The following is a 15116-nucleotide window of genomic DNA, read 5'->3' on the forward strand; positions in this document are numbered from 1 at the left end:
GAAACAGAGGGGCTAGGGAACAGACTGGGAGAGAGATTTGCTTTTTAGTCTGTATGCTTTTGGCTTTTGTAATTTGGACTTTTGATTACTTAGTCAAGCAAAACCCCCCATATTTTGTAACTGACCTAAGCAAGGTCACTCAGTACCAGGAGGCAAAGAGAGGACTCAAACCCAGATCTGCAACCATGAACCTGAGTTTGTTCCCGGCATCACAAGATGTTACATAAATCCACCCTTTTAACCTAAATCGATCCACTTGGGCACTGCTGGGACATAAAAGAGGTAGCAGAAATCCAAGGAAAGGTACAGACGCCTGCACCTGTCACAGAGAAGTGACATTCTCGGAGGCCTGCTGGGATTTGAGCTGCTTTCAACGGGCAGCAACATTCTAAGGTCGGAGCACGGTGGCACTCCTCTGGAGACCTCCTGAGCCAGCGGGACGGACACGGTCCCTGAGGCATAATGACCTGGGTCCCCATAAACTACAGCTGTGACCTTGGAGAGGTCACCCAGCCCCTCTGAGTTCCATTCCTTCATCAGGAACAGGGGAAGATGATATTCCCTATCGAATGGGTTAACACTGTTGTTAGTCTAGCAAACTCCCGAAAGGTGAGCGGTCAGTCACAGCCCAGTGCTGAGGGATGGTGGCAAGTGGCTGTCCACAGCAGAGCACAATGATGAGATGGCCTCTGGGTGGGGACTCTCTCCAGGGTGGCGGAGGGTGTGACCTCGTATAGTCCTTTCTCTCTTTCTTTCTTGGACAGTGTGTGGGCCGAGCAAGGTGCTCTCTCGATCCTGGCGTTCCAGGATTCCGGGCACTTCTGGGCTGACTCTTCCCATGTGAGCTCCACTTACCTCTCTAACGCTGAGAGGAGAGGCCGTGGCTACACAAGAGGATGCCAGGGATGGCCGCAGAGTTGGGCAGGGGCTTCTGGCAGTCGTCTCCGCCCCTCCTGGCTTCCCTCCCTGCTTCTCACTGGAGACTGTGTAGTCCAGGTCTGGGTCCTCAGGAATATTGGTAACTGCAGATTCTTAATGCTGAACTTGACTCTAAAAACACGCCCCCAGGCAGAAAAATTCCAGGGCGGAGCAATGTCCCATCCCGGCAGGAAGCTACCTGTCTGAGCAGAGGTGGGAAGACAGTCTGGACCTAAAGATAGGTCCACAGGTTCTCCAACACATGTGGGCCCTGGCTCCGATTTCCTTCTCCCTGCACCTCGCTTACCTCTCCTGCGGGTCCCTGGGGGGTGGAGCACTTCCGTTGGCTTAAACTCCCTTCCCTACTGCTAAGGACCTCAGCCCTCCTCTCTGCACTGCGCCCCTTTCCAGAACCCCAGTCCACCCTCTCCCCCCAAGCTCACACTTTCTGCTCCGAGTGATGAAGGCCTGCCCCGTCCCCGTGGTGTTATTTCTCTTCCCAACCGCCCTGCAACGTGAGTGGTTCTGTGTCCCCATTTGACAACAGGGAGAACCGAAGCCTAAAGGAGTCCAGGCAGGGTCGCAGAGCTTGCAGACAGGGGGGCCATGATTCCTGCACTGGCCAACAGCTCAAGTCTTTGTCCTTTGGTACAGTCCTAGCTGCTTTTCCCACCCAGACCCTTGGGAGCCCCTATGTCATGCGTGTGTCCACATTAGAGGCAAGACATCTGTGTGTGCCCCCTCGTCCGCGGCTAGAGCCTCTAGAATGTGGACTAGGCATTATTCACCTTTGCCTCCGCAGGCCAGGCGAGGACCAGGGGACACTTGGGAAAAAAGGCAGCTGAAGGGACCTTTGGGCGGATATTCCCGAGGCCATCCTACACGAGGTCCTTGCCCCACAGCCAAGAGGGGTGCAGAAGCCCGGGATGTGCTCTGGGTGCTGGCTTTCTAGCTCCAGTGGTCAGCAGGTCACTATTTTTTTTTTTTCCAGCAACATCTCTGTGAAAACTCAAGCGTCCTGCAGTGTCCAGAGCTGAGGCGGCCCTTGCTTTGGCCTCTACCATCCTGCCTCCCTCCTGCCCTCCCGCCTACCCTAACAGCCAGGTAGTTGGAAAAAAGAGGTAAAGCATCTTAAAAATTTCCGATGAAAATGGGTGCAAGTCACTCCTGCGTCATGGAAAATAAAAGCACTCCTGGTTTCCTGCTCCCTTCCCTCTCCCCTCCCCACCCCTGCCTGGTTTCTGTTGCAGATGGGGTTTCTGGTTTCTGTTCTCCTTTGGAGGGGGTCCGGTGGCTGCATGGCCAGTGATGATTGGAGGCGAAGGGCGGAGGAGGAAATCCTTCTCTTGTGGAACCCTCACCAAAAATATTACTGGTCTTTGTCCAGAGGACAAGCGGTAGATATAGTAATAGAAACAACATGTTTTAGAAGTGCAGAGAATTAGTTAATAAATATTGCTCAGTAAATAAATATCAGTTAATAAATATTGCCTAAGCACCGCCCTCATGCTCCAGCCACTTGTGCCTGCAGTCAGGGGTCTCTAGTGTTCGGGAGCCTGCTCAGGCTATTACTTGGCTGTGTGACCTTGAGCCAATCACTTAACCTCTCTGGCCATCAGACGCATCATCAGTAAAAGGTCAAAGGTGATGATTCATTTGAATCCACTCTCCGAGCATTGCTCTCAGGATCAAGTGGGATGTGAAATGTGCATCCAGGCATCCTTTGCAAACTCTGCAGATATGTACGCGACTCATGTGACCTATCACCGCTCTGTGCGTGCCATGCCTTCCAAGCTCGTTTTCACTTGCTGTCTCCCATTAGCTCCAATCCTAACTCAGCAGTTCTGCTCTGTTGTGCTCCCCTGTCCCGAGTATACCTCACTCATTTTCAGATCTCTGGGCATTTACGGGTTGGCAAGGGGTCAGACCTAGCCAGGCCTCAGAAATTCATCACTGTTGAGAGTAAGACTGTCAAGGCAGAAACCCAGGTCCCGCTATCAGCTGCTGTGCGCCCTCGAGCAAGCTACTTCCCCTCTCTGTGCCTCAGTTTCCCCTCTGAAAAAGTGGGACGGATAATAGCTCTTCTCCCACAGGACAGGCTGTGGGAAGGGAATTCATCGACCCACACGAAGGGCTTAGAACTCTGCCTGGCATGTTGTGGGGTCTGGACCAACCCTCCACCTCCTCGGCTCTTGGCTTTGATTTTATTGATCAGGAAAGTGAGGACCAAACCTCCAGGAGATGCAGAGGCCTGGGGACAAGGCCGAGGGGTAGGGGAAGGAAGATAGGGAGCTGGAAAGGCGGAGTGAGGGGAGAAAATCCAGCAGACTGAGTTTCGAGCAGGTGTTTGGAGCAGCTCAGATGGGGAAGGAGAGGCTAGGAATGCGGACATCCTGCTCTGTGAACTGAGAGCTCAGTCTCTGTTAAAAGACCGGTGAATACTGATTGATGATGTACAAGATCTGGTCCTTGTTCCTGGGAGTTTGTGATTTACGCAGGAAGGCAAAGCAAACCCGTGAACAGCTGTGAGGTTGCCTCGCAAGAGCGACATGGTTTGCTGTGGCCCCACCTGTCAGCTGTCCAGGCAGCGCACGCTTCAGTGTCAAAGCAGCGGCCCTGACAGAAGGGAGAAGTCAGAAGTGGGCAAGGCTCCTGCAGGCTCTGGGCACGGCACGGCACACGGCGGTGTGCGTTGAGCAGAGCCCCCGGGAATGGTCAGGACTCGGCTCCCTGCTTTCTGCACTGCAAACCCTCCTCTTGGATTCATTTTCACATTGATTGAAAGTGACTCTGGGTCTGGGCTCTGGCGTGTTTATAAGTGTCTTTATTTTCCCCTGTCAGATAAATGATTTTTAGCTAGGCATAGGATTCCAAGTTCCAGAGACTTTACCACGGAACTTAGAAGGAATTGTCCCGTGGTCTTTCAGCACTTGTGACTGATGTGATTTCTGACCCTATCAAAACTTCTTTTCTTTTCTCCTTCCCCTTCCCCCCACTCCCCTCCTCTCCTCTCCCCTCATCTCCTCTCTTCTCTTCTCTGGAGAGAGAGAGAGAGAGAAAGGGTGTGGTGCTTTATCTCACGACACTGAGATCATGACCTGAGCCAAAACCACGAGTCAGACGTTTAACCCACTGAGCCACCCAGGTGCTCTGAAACTTATTTCCTTGTAGGGAATCTGCTTTTTACCTCTAAAATCTTTAAAAATTTCCCTTGTGTTTGTAGATTTCATCAACATGAGTTCTTCATACATGGGTCATTCAATCTGAAGATGTTACATTACATTCTAGATTGGAGTTTTTCCAGTCCGGGGAGTTTTTCTCTTATTATTTATTGGATTATTTCTTCCTTTGAGTTATTTCTGCTCTTTAAGACAGGTATTGGAGTCTCTGGATCTGTCATCCACGTCACAACTTTTTTCCCATTTCCCATACGCTCCTGACTCTTTATCCTTCTATGCTCTTATATTATCCAACCCATCTCCCCACTTCCTTTTTCATAACTGCCTGTTTCTCAGGCTTAGTTTGGGTTCTCCAGTAAGAAAAACCTGAAAAAAATTTATTGGAGTTCAAGTAGCTTGTCTGGGGGATGACACCGGAAACTACCTGTAGACCAGTGGGGAAGTGAGACGGGGAAGGGAAGGCAGCCAACGACGGATGCACCAATGAACTGCCTCTCAGAGCTACTCCGGGGTGAGAGAGCCGGGGTATTTATACCGACTCCCACTGGCCATTGGTTGAGGGCTTCTCCTAGTGGAGGGGGTGTGAATTCCTCAGCATTTCGAGCATGCCACGCAAAGAGAACTCTGGAGGCTGAAGGAGGGAAAAGGCCTCAGGCAAAGAAATGCTGGCACAGTGAACCAAAATGAGAAAGATGAGGGGACATGGTTAGGACATCAACTGTGTCTCCTTTCATGGGTGCATTAGTCATCTCATATTCCTTGGAAGACATTGAACAACTTCTGTTAAACTTCCTTCTGTTTCCTTGAACGCTTCTCTTTAATAATTTTGCTTTTACTGATTTCAGGGAAATTTGTTGCATGTCTGGGGCCAATGGCAACAAAGAGCAAAAGTGGGGGAGTATGATCTAGAAGCTATCTTTTGGGAGTAGGGTGCCTCAGACTGTTCTAGATTTTACCACCTTCCTGGGACTCTGCCCGATCTCTTGCTTTTCCCACCCAAGTTCTGGACACACTGTTCTGGGCTGGGGCCAAGTTCCTTTGCCCCCTACTGCTTGACAAAGGACAGGGACTACTGCCAGCTATTTGTTCTAGATGTCTGTTCTCAAACAACCACCCCAATAATGACTTCAAGACTCTTCCTGCTCCTCAAATCCACTGTCCAAGACTCAGAACTCCCACTTCTCACAGCCTTCCTCTTTGACACATGTTTTGGGCTGTGGTTCCCCTAACAAACCAATTCTCTATGTTCTCTGTCCTTCTGGGATTCCTCAACATCAGTGGGCAGTTGGTTTTTGGCTCTCATGTTTCAAGTCCTGTTAAGAGTCTACTGTTCTTAAATATTTCTTTTCTGTCATTTCTAGGGATTGAGGATGAAAGTAGCCATAAAAACCTATGCACAGTCTAGCATATGGACCCAACCCCCAAGAAAGATAATTTTTCAAACCATTACTGAGTGTTATAAAATGCACTCCTGGCACCACCACCACTGCCCACGCTTGGCATCTTATCAAGAGCCTACAGTAAGGGTTTGGATGTCACACTAATATTTCCTTCTAACGTGCCATGCTGATAAACTGCATGGAGGCAATTTATGCTTTTCAGACGAGATCGGGCGCATTCAGGGTGGTATGGCTGTAGGTCAATTTTTGCTTTTCCATAATGGCTGTAACTTTACCTGCCATCTTGCCTCCCTACATACCCTTCACGTTCCTTCCAGGGAGTGGTAGGGTCTATGTCTTCTCTCCTTGAACTTTCTGTCTTATGGCAGAAATCGCTCTCTAGCTTCTGGGACTGAATTTTGAAAATGCCTGGCACTTCCCCCTTGCTCTCTGGGGACACGGACATTAGATACCAAGCCACCATGCTCTGAGGAAGCCCAAATTAGCCCACATGGAGAGGCCACGTGCAGCTCAGCTGACATCCCAGCTGACAGGCGGCCTCAGCTGCTGCCCATGTGAATGAAGCCATATCTTGATGAATCCAGACCTTACCTGGCAAGTCACTCCCAGTTTTTTAATCTTCCCAGCTGAGGTCCCAAGCATGGTGGGCCAGAGGCAAGCTGTCCCAGCTGTGCCCCATCCAAACTCCTGACCCAGAGAATCCAGAAACATGGTTGTTTCACACTTCCGAACTTAAAAGTTAGATAGCCCAAAATAATCACTGGGACATGAGCCACGGAGGGCTCAGTGGCATGAGGACCATTTTCACACTATCTTTCCCCGGAATGCCATTGATTCTCTTTTTTTACCTGGGTAATTCCTCTTCATTCTTTAAGAGTTAGCTTAGGGGTGCCTGGGTGGCTCAGTGGGTTAAAGCCCCTGCCTTCGGCTCAGGTCATGATCTCGGGGTTCTGGGATCAAGCAGGGTTCTGCTCAGCAGGGAGCCTGCTTCCTCCTCTCTCTCTCTCTGCTTCTCTGCCTACCTGTGATCTCTGTCAAATAAATAAATAAAATCTTTAAAAAATAATAAAAAATAAAAATATTAAAAAAAAAAAAAAGGTTTAGCTCAAACTCCATCTCCGTAGAGCCTTCCTTGATCAGTCTAGCCCATAAGGATCTAATTCCGCCCTGGAGGCTAAGGAACATCCTTCCAGTTCTCTAGAGAGAGGTAGCATGGTGTAGTGGAAATGTGGAAATCTAGTTTTGACATCTGAAATATTTAGCAGTCTACTCCCAGTACTACCACTGACCAGCTGTATGATCTTGGGAAGGTCGCTTCATCAGCAGTATTGTTGAAAAGATTAAATGAGATGATGCGTGTTATTCCTCTGGACAATCACAGATTGTCAACAATCAGACAGCCAACAATTATTTATTGAACGCTGTTGTGAATATTTAGTTCTGTGTAACATCCCATCCCCAAAACCCAGTGGCTTGAAATAATAACACCCACTTATTTAGCTCTTGAAACTTCAGTTTAAACAGGGCTGTGTGGGACAGCCCATGTCCATTCCCAGCATGCAGGGTGAATCAGCTGGGGAGAGAAGATCCATTTCCAAGACGGCTCACTCCCATGGCTGATATGTTAATGTAAGCTGTTGGCTGGGGCACCTCCCAGTTCCTCTTTGTGTGGGCCTTTACTTAGGGCTACTTGGGTTTCCTTCCAACAGGGAAGCTGAGTTTCAGGAGTGAGTATTCCAAGAAACCCAAAATGGAAACAGATGGTCTCTTAAGACTTGGATGCAGAAATGAGTGCAGTGTGGCTTCTGCCATATTCTATCCGTCAAAGCAGTCAGAAGGCCCACCCAACCCAAAGGGGAGGAACATAGACCCCACCTCTGAATAGAAGGACTATAAAAGAGATTTTGACCTTGTGTCATGTGTCACAAACCCCTTCTAGGTATCAGGTACACTTGCATGCTCCACAGTTATAGTGTAAAACAGAGACGCTGCCCATCTCATGGAAACTAGACTCCACAGTACTATTTGTTTTGCTAGATCTACTTATATCTTGGGTCTTCAGCTAGCCTGAAAATATCTTCCAGAGCAAGGTTTTGTCTTCTTTATCTTTGTACCCTTGACACTTGACACACTGACTGGCATTTTGTTCATGAACAGGTAATATTGCTGAATTAAATTCCACCAGGTAGAAGCGGATCATGAGAAAACAGCAGATGGAAACAAGCCAAGAGCACAGGGAAAGATGCACAGCATCGTTACTCATTAGGGAAATGCAAATCAAAACCACAGTGAGATACTGCTTCATTAAAAAAGACCAAAAATCTCAAGCATTGGTGAAGATGTGGAGAAACCGGACCCCTTTTCCATTGTCGGTGGGAATGTAAAATGACACGGCTGGCTAAGCAAGCAGTGGGGCCGTTGTTCAAGAACTCGAATGTCCAGTTCCCAAATGACTCAGCAATTCTGCTCCTAGGTGTAAACCCAAGAGAAGCAAAAACATATGTGCGCACAAAAACTTGTATGTCAATGTGCATGAGACCATTATTCCCATTAGGCAAAAAGTGGAAACAACCCAAATGTCAATCAACGGATGAATGAATAAGGAAAATGTGATCCATCCATACAATGGAGTAGTATTCTGCCTTAAAAAGCAATGAAATCCTGGGATGCCTTGGTGGTTCAGTCCATTAAGCATCTGACTCTTGGTTTCAGCTCAGGTTATGATCTCAGGGTGGTGAGATCTAGCCCTGTATAGTGTTCTGTGCTGGGCAGGAAGCTTGCTTGAGATTCTCTCTCTCCTTTTCCTCTGCCCCTGCCCCCTGGCTTGCATGCGAGCGTGCTCTCTAGCTCACTCTCTTAAAAAAAGACAAAAAAAAAAAAAAAAAAAGAAATCCTGATACAGCTCCAATGTGGATGAAATGGACGAACCTGGAAGACATTATGTTAAGTGAATTAAGCCAGACATGAAAGGACATGTATGTATGTGAATGTGTGTGTGTGTGTACGTGTGTATATACATATATATATTATTTTACTATTCTACTTATATGGAACATATACAATATTTACTGTATTCTTCCACTTATATGGGGGTTCATGGAATGGTCAAATGCACAGCTTAGAAAGTAGAACTCTTCTTGCCAGGGGCTGAGGGAGAGTAGCAGGGAGCTATCCTTTTAAGGGGGACAGAGTTTCAACATAGGATGATGGAAACATTCTGGAGTTGGGTATGGTGATGTTTGCACGATGGTGGAAAGATGCTTAAAGCCACTGACCTGCACACCGAAAAACGGCTAAAACTAAGTCTTAGGTACATATTGCTAAAGCAAAAAAAAAAACAACAACTTTAAAAACTATACGGAAACAAAAGAAGCCATAACTGACACCTGCTACGACACAGATGAACCTTAAAAACTTGATGCTGGGGACACCTGGGTGGCTCTGTCCATTACGTGTCTGTCTTCAGCTTGAGTTGTGATCTGAGGGTCCTGGGATCGAGTCCTGTGACGGGCTCCTCGCTCAGTGGGGAGCCTGCTTCTCCCTCTCCCCCTCTGTCTGCTGCTCCCCCTGCTTACTTATTCTGTCTCTCTCTCTGACAAATAAATAGATAAAATCTTAAAAACAAAACAAAACATGATGCCATGTGGAAGAAGCTAGGCTCGAAAGATCACAGACCCTATAATTCGGTGTATGTGGGACTCAGATCCAGAGAGACACGGAATGGACCGGAGGTGGAGAGAGGTGACCAGTCTGCACTGAGCTTCCTGCTGGGGCCATGAGACTGTTCTGAAGTTAGGATGAGTGCCGATGGCACAGCCTCACGGCTACCTTAAAACCATTGGATGGTGCACTTTGAAAGGACGAATTTTATGGCACGTGAACTATACCTCAATAAGGCTGTTATTAAAAATTTATAGCCCACCTTGATTTACTTGACATAACCTGCAACCAAGGAGACCTGTTTCCAGGAAGCCAGGAAGACAGGAAGCGAAAGGACAGACGCTGAAAAAGACATCCCCAGACCCGCGTCTTCACAAGGTAGTTTGGAATTACGAAAGCAGCACACGCTAATCAAAACTCATGACTCGGGACGCCTGGGTGGCTCAGTTGGTTGGGCGACTGCCTTCGGCTCAGGTCATGATCCTGGAGTTCCGGGATCGAGTCCCACATCAGGCTCCCAGCTCCATGGAGAGTCTGCTTCGCTCTCTGACCTTCTCGCTCATGCTCTCTCTCACTGTCTCTCTCTTAAATAAATAAATAAAATATTAAAAAAAAAACAACAACTCATGACTCATATAGAGATATAACTGAAAAGCCTCTTGACTCTCACTCCTTAGAGGTGACCACTACTACAATATTGCAAGCCTCTGGGTCCATGAGGGTGTTTTGGTTTCAAGGCGCCAGCCCTGGTGAAGGCGGGCAGGGATGGGGTCTGTCGGAATGGTGCGAGTTCGCTCAGTTTGGAGATCCGGGGGCTCCCAGGTCAGAAGCCGAGCTGTAGTCTCAGGAGGGCCCCACAGTCCCAAGAGGCAGCTCCAATCACGTCTGCTCAGTGGCTGAGGCACTGCAGCCCTGAGTCAGAGCTCCTGGGGAAGATGGGCAGCTCGCTCCAGGCCTGACTTGTGATCGGACAAGCTTGGTTGTCCAGAACCATCACCGTGGCTGGTGCTGTGCTTGGCCAGGCCTGAGTTCTGTGCTCCAGCCCTAGAGACAGAGGGAGGAATAGAGTCCGACCCAAACCACCGGCACGGAATGTGGGGGAAGAATCCATTCTCAGAAGAGGATCTGGGTGCTATTTTTTTTTAAGATTTTATTTATGTATTTGACACAGAGAGAGATCACAAGTAGGCAGAGAGGCAGGCAGAGAGAGAGAGAGGGGGAAGCAGGCTCCCCGCCTAGCAGAGAGCCCGATGTGGGGCCCGATCCCAGAACCCTGGGATCATGACCTGAGCCAAAGGCAGAGGCTTAACCCACTGAGCCACCCAGGCGCCCCATGGGTGCTATTTCCAGAAGAGGCCAGAATGAAAGTCTCTGGACAAGCAGAAGCGACAGGTGTCTCCTATGGTTTCCTTCTAGATGGCCGACAGGGCTGCACTGGAGCTGGATCCAGGTGTAGATAAGGACAGAATAACTACATCCGTATGTACACCCAGAAATGTATTTATAATAATACATTTCCCTCAACGACTCACTGAGGACATGCCCGTCTCGTGACTCCGTTGGCCTTTCCTTATCAGTACACACAGATCTACTCCATTCTTTTAAAATATCTCTTTACAGGGGCCCCTGGGTGGCTTAGCTGGTTGGGTGTCTGACTCTTGATTTCAGCTCAGGGTCGTGGTCTCAGGCTCACGACCTCAGGATCGAGCCCTGCGTCAGGCTGCATGCTCAGGAGAAGTCTGCTTGTCCCGGCTGCTCCCCCTACTTGCGCTCTCTCTCTTGATAATAAATAAACAAACTCTTTTAAAAAAATAAAATAAAATGCCTCCTCACGGTCGCATTGTTTAGATGTGCCCTCACTGACTTAATCCTTCTATGGGTGGATCCCTAGGTTGCCTCCCCGTGCTCGGATCCCACACCCCCCTGCGGGAACAGCCTTGCTCACATAGTTTAGCAAACCCGTGTGCAAATATTTCAGTAGACTGGATCCCTAGGAATGACATTTCTGGGTTAAAGGGCATATCCCCCTTTTTACTTTACAATCTTCCCTGGCTCCTCAGACAATTCCCCTCCTTCCTCCTGCCCTCCTGCCCCTCTCGAGAGCTTCCAGAGGAGACCAAGCTCCAGGGTTTGGCTCCAGCTCGGGCCGTCAGGAACTCCGGCTTTGTCCTCCTGGGCAACAAATGACCTCAAAATTCACTGACTTAAAACAACCAGCATTTTGTTGTAACTCATGGCATTTGGGGTCAGGAATCGGGGCAGGGCTTAGCTGGGTGAGTCTTCTGCTTCCCATGGTGGCAACAGAGGTCACAGGGTGCGGGAGAGGGGCATTCAGTGGGAGGCTGGGCTGGGTTGGGCTGGAGAGTGTCACGTGGCTTCATTCCTATGTCGGGCGCCTTGGTGAGGACGTCTGGATGGCTGGGCTCAGTGGAGAGCCTTTTCCTCCCCATGTGTTCTCCCCAGCAAGGTAGTTAGACTTTCACATGGTGACTCACGCTCCACGAGAATAGGCAGAGCTGTGAGTCCACCCAAGGTCATTGTCATGTTTGCCATGTTCTATTGGTCAAAGCAGTCACGGTCCAGCCTGGACTCAAGGGGAGGGGAAATAAATCCTGTGGTTGAATGGCAGGGGCACTGAGCGCACCTAGAGAGAGGAAGAATTTATCCCCCACACCTGCAGCATAAATAGGTATTTGTTTCGTTAGACATAACATACGCTACGTTAACTGCCTACAAACGGGACCATTCTAAATTAGGGAGCACGTTTGGCCCCTAGGGTTTTAGGGGAAAGGTTGTAGGTCCCTCTTATGTGCTCCCTTCTACAGAATACATATTTATAGATTAGAAACAGGCTCAAAGAGGGAACACTTCGGAGACTTGAAGCTAAGAGAAATGTCTCATTAGCATTATTCATACCCTGGTCCCTAGCATGGAGTCCCATAGCCCATTCCCAGATGAGTGCATGACTTGAGAACGAGTGTTCTTCAGCTGGCAGGTAGCAGAGCCAGAACCCGGATTCGAGTCTTAGCCTCAGGCCCCGTGCTGTTTCCCCCGCAGTGCCCCGAGGAGATGTCCAGAATCAGCGGCTAGTCCACCTGCCTGGGATGCTCTCCGAGGAGACTCCGACCGGCTCCCTGACTCCATGAAATCAGGGCAGGGGGCGGTGTGCCTGGGATGCAGCTTCAAGGCCAGAAGAGAAGAGCTAATGGACCGGCTGCCATCACCGGAGACCATCAGGGCGGAGCAGAATTTAAACCTGTCTAAGGGCAGCCAAGAAAAGCCCTCTCCCCCGAGCCCCATCCTGCCCTCCCCCGCCGGCATGACTGCTTTAAGACCAAAGCTTTCCCATGTATCACACCGAGCGTTTCTGGAGTGGGCGTGTAAATTCTAAGGAGAGGTCTCTCAAGGTCAGAAAACATACAATCAGCTAGAAAGAGGGATTTCTGGTTCAAAAATAATAGTCCATTAAACTTCAAAATACCTTTGGTTCTCAACGGGGCAGGCTTGTGCTTCATGGAAATGTAATCACGCCGACATGCTGTAGGGACACCTTACAAACGAGGCCTTTCACTGCCTTGGTCAGAGCCCTAATCCGATACCAAAACAGCAAAAACCCACGAAGCCCAATCCAGGTTGATTTTCAGATAAACAACAACACAGTTTTAGTATTCACATGCCCTCTGCAACATTTAGGACCCATTATTTATTATTTCCATTATTATTGAATATGTCTTCTATATTGATTCAGATATACTACTGAAAAATAATGTGTTGCTTTTCTGAAATTTGAATTTAAATGGTCATCCTGTATTTTATCTGGCAAGTGCAAAGTTCTGATGGCTCGAGGTCTGATGACGTCTTCAGGAGAGGCTCCGTATTTCAAGATTCTGGTTTGTTTATTCAGAGAAAGGCTGCCAGCAGGTCCCGCTCACCTAATGCCCAGCACACAGAGGGAACTTGGTAAATATTTACAGAATGATTCTGCACCCGTGTTTCCTCCTGGGTTGCCATGCCCTGTGACCACAGATCAGAGGTGTGGAGTCAAGGGCTGTGATTGAGGACAGCCTGGATGAGGGAGCCTATGCTACCTGGGGTTTGGGTGGGGGAGATCAGGAAGGGCTTCTAGAAAGATGTTAGACCTGACATGAGTAGAATGGGGACAGCAGGAGCTGCTTAAGCTTCTAGAGTAAGGTGAGACCTGATGTAAGTAGGACAGAAGAAGAGGAAGCTAAAGCAAAGGCAGGGAAGCTTGAGAAAGGTTTCAGAGCTGCCCATAATGGGGCTGGCAGGAACCAGCCATGCCAGGAGGGTGTGGGGAAGGTTATGTCCTCTGCAGGGGGTAGGGGGCCGGAGCAGCAGAGGAACAGAACATAAGCTCACAGAAGGACACTGAAATAATAACTTAATCTCAATGTAGGGATTGTGATACTATGTTTTTTCATATGCTCACCCTGCCCAAAATAATCCTTAGCTATTACTATACACACATCTTTATCTCGTACCAACAAAGAGAGGTTAATACCCAGTCTGACTACAGCTGCCACCTGGTGGTGAAGCTTGTAAGGACACCCTGCCGGAAAACTCCCCACGCCTGGTTTTGATCACTAACTTTGTTCTGGCCACAGTGATGATGGCGATGGTGATGATGGTGATGATGATGGTGAGATATCATTTATTGAGCTCCTACAGTGTGTAGGACACATCACATACATTAGTTCGTTTAATTCTTGCAATAATCTTTCAAGGTAGGTATTTTTGTTTCCATTTAACAAAGAAAACCGAGCCTCAGAGAGGTCTTGTAACTTCTCAAGGTCACACAGCTGGGAAGACAAAGATCCAATTTAAACTCCAATCTTTCTAGCCCCAAAGACGATATATTTGCCATTATGCAATGGAACCAAATCCAATAACATGTCGCTGTACATTTAAAGTAATAAAATTACAAAAACAAGATACTCATGATATTTGTGATAGGCAGCCTTCTAAAACAGCTCCAGTGACCCCTGGCTCCTGTCATTTAGGCCCTCGATAATGTCCTCCCTCAAGTGTGGGCCAAGCTTAGTCACTTGTTTCTTATAAATAGAATATGACAGAACGGAAGGGATCTAATTTCTGAGGTGAGGTTGTAAAAGGGATGCCATTAATGAAATACCACGTCACACTCCCTGGGATGGTGATCATGAAGCCAAAACAAAACAGGAAACAACAAGTGTTGGCGAGGATGTGGAGAAATCGAAACCCTTTTGCCTTGTTGGTGAGAAGGCAAAATGGTGCCACTGCCATGGAAAACAATATGGCGGTTCCTCCAAAGGTTAAGTATAGAATTACCGTATGATCCAGCAAGTTCCACTCCTAGATGTCTATCCAAAGGAACCGAAAGCAGGGACTCCAGCAGATATTTGCACACCCGTGTTCACAGCAGCCAAGGGATGGAAGTTTGTCCACCGACAGATGAGTGGATGAACACAGTAGGGTCTATGCATTCAGTGGAATATTATTCAGTCCTCAAACGGAGGATGTTCTGACGCGTGCTGTAATGTGGAGGAAGCATGAAGACCTTATGCTAAGTGAAATAAATCAGCCACAAAAAGTATTATCTGGGTCGACTTCTAAGACTCCTCTCCTATTTCACCAGCGAGAAAAGTCAATTCGTAGAGCTGCAGAGTAGCACAGAGGTTGCCAGGGGCTGGGGGAGGGGAGGAACGGAAAGTTAGTGTTTAATGGGGACAGAGTCTCCAAGAAAATGAGAAACTTCTGGGGATGGACAGCGGTGATGGTTGTACAGGAGTGCGCGATGTCACAAAACCGTACACTTGACAATGGCTAAAATGGTGAATTTTGTGTTATGCACATTCAGGCATGATGATACAAAATCATTAATACGTTCTAGAAGTGGGACTTCTGTCTTGCTGGCTTCCTCTGTCTCCCACTGCGGCCTTTGATGAAGCCGGCAGCCGTG

The 15116-nt window shown here is 48.4% G+C and overlaps 1 long non-coding RNA gene across 1 annotated transcript; it reads left to right on the plus strand.

Annotated features, from left to right (window-relative positions):
• The first annotated feature begins 313 nt into the window (after positions 1 to 313).
• On the plus strand, positions 314 to 9746 carry LOC132020474 (uncharacterized). Its single transcript, XR_009404979.1, has 3 exons — positions 314 to 609; positions 1910 to 2039; positions 7655 to 9746. It is a non-coding gene; the product is annotated as an uncharacterized LOC132020474 (long non-coding RNA).
• Positions 9747 to 15116: the final 5370 nt, after the last annotated feature.

This window comes from Mustela nigripes, chromosome 6 (genome assembly GCF_022355385.1).
Source record: "Mustela nigripes isolate SB6536 chromosome 6, MUSNIG.SB6536, whole genome shotgun sequence".
NCBI lineage: Eukaryota > Metazoa > Chordata > Mammalia > Carnivora > Mustelidae > Mustela > Mustela nigripes.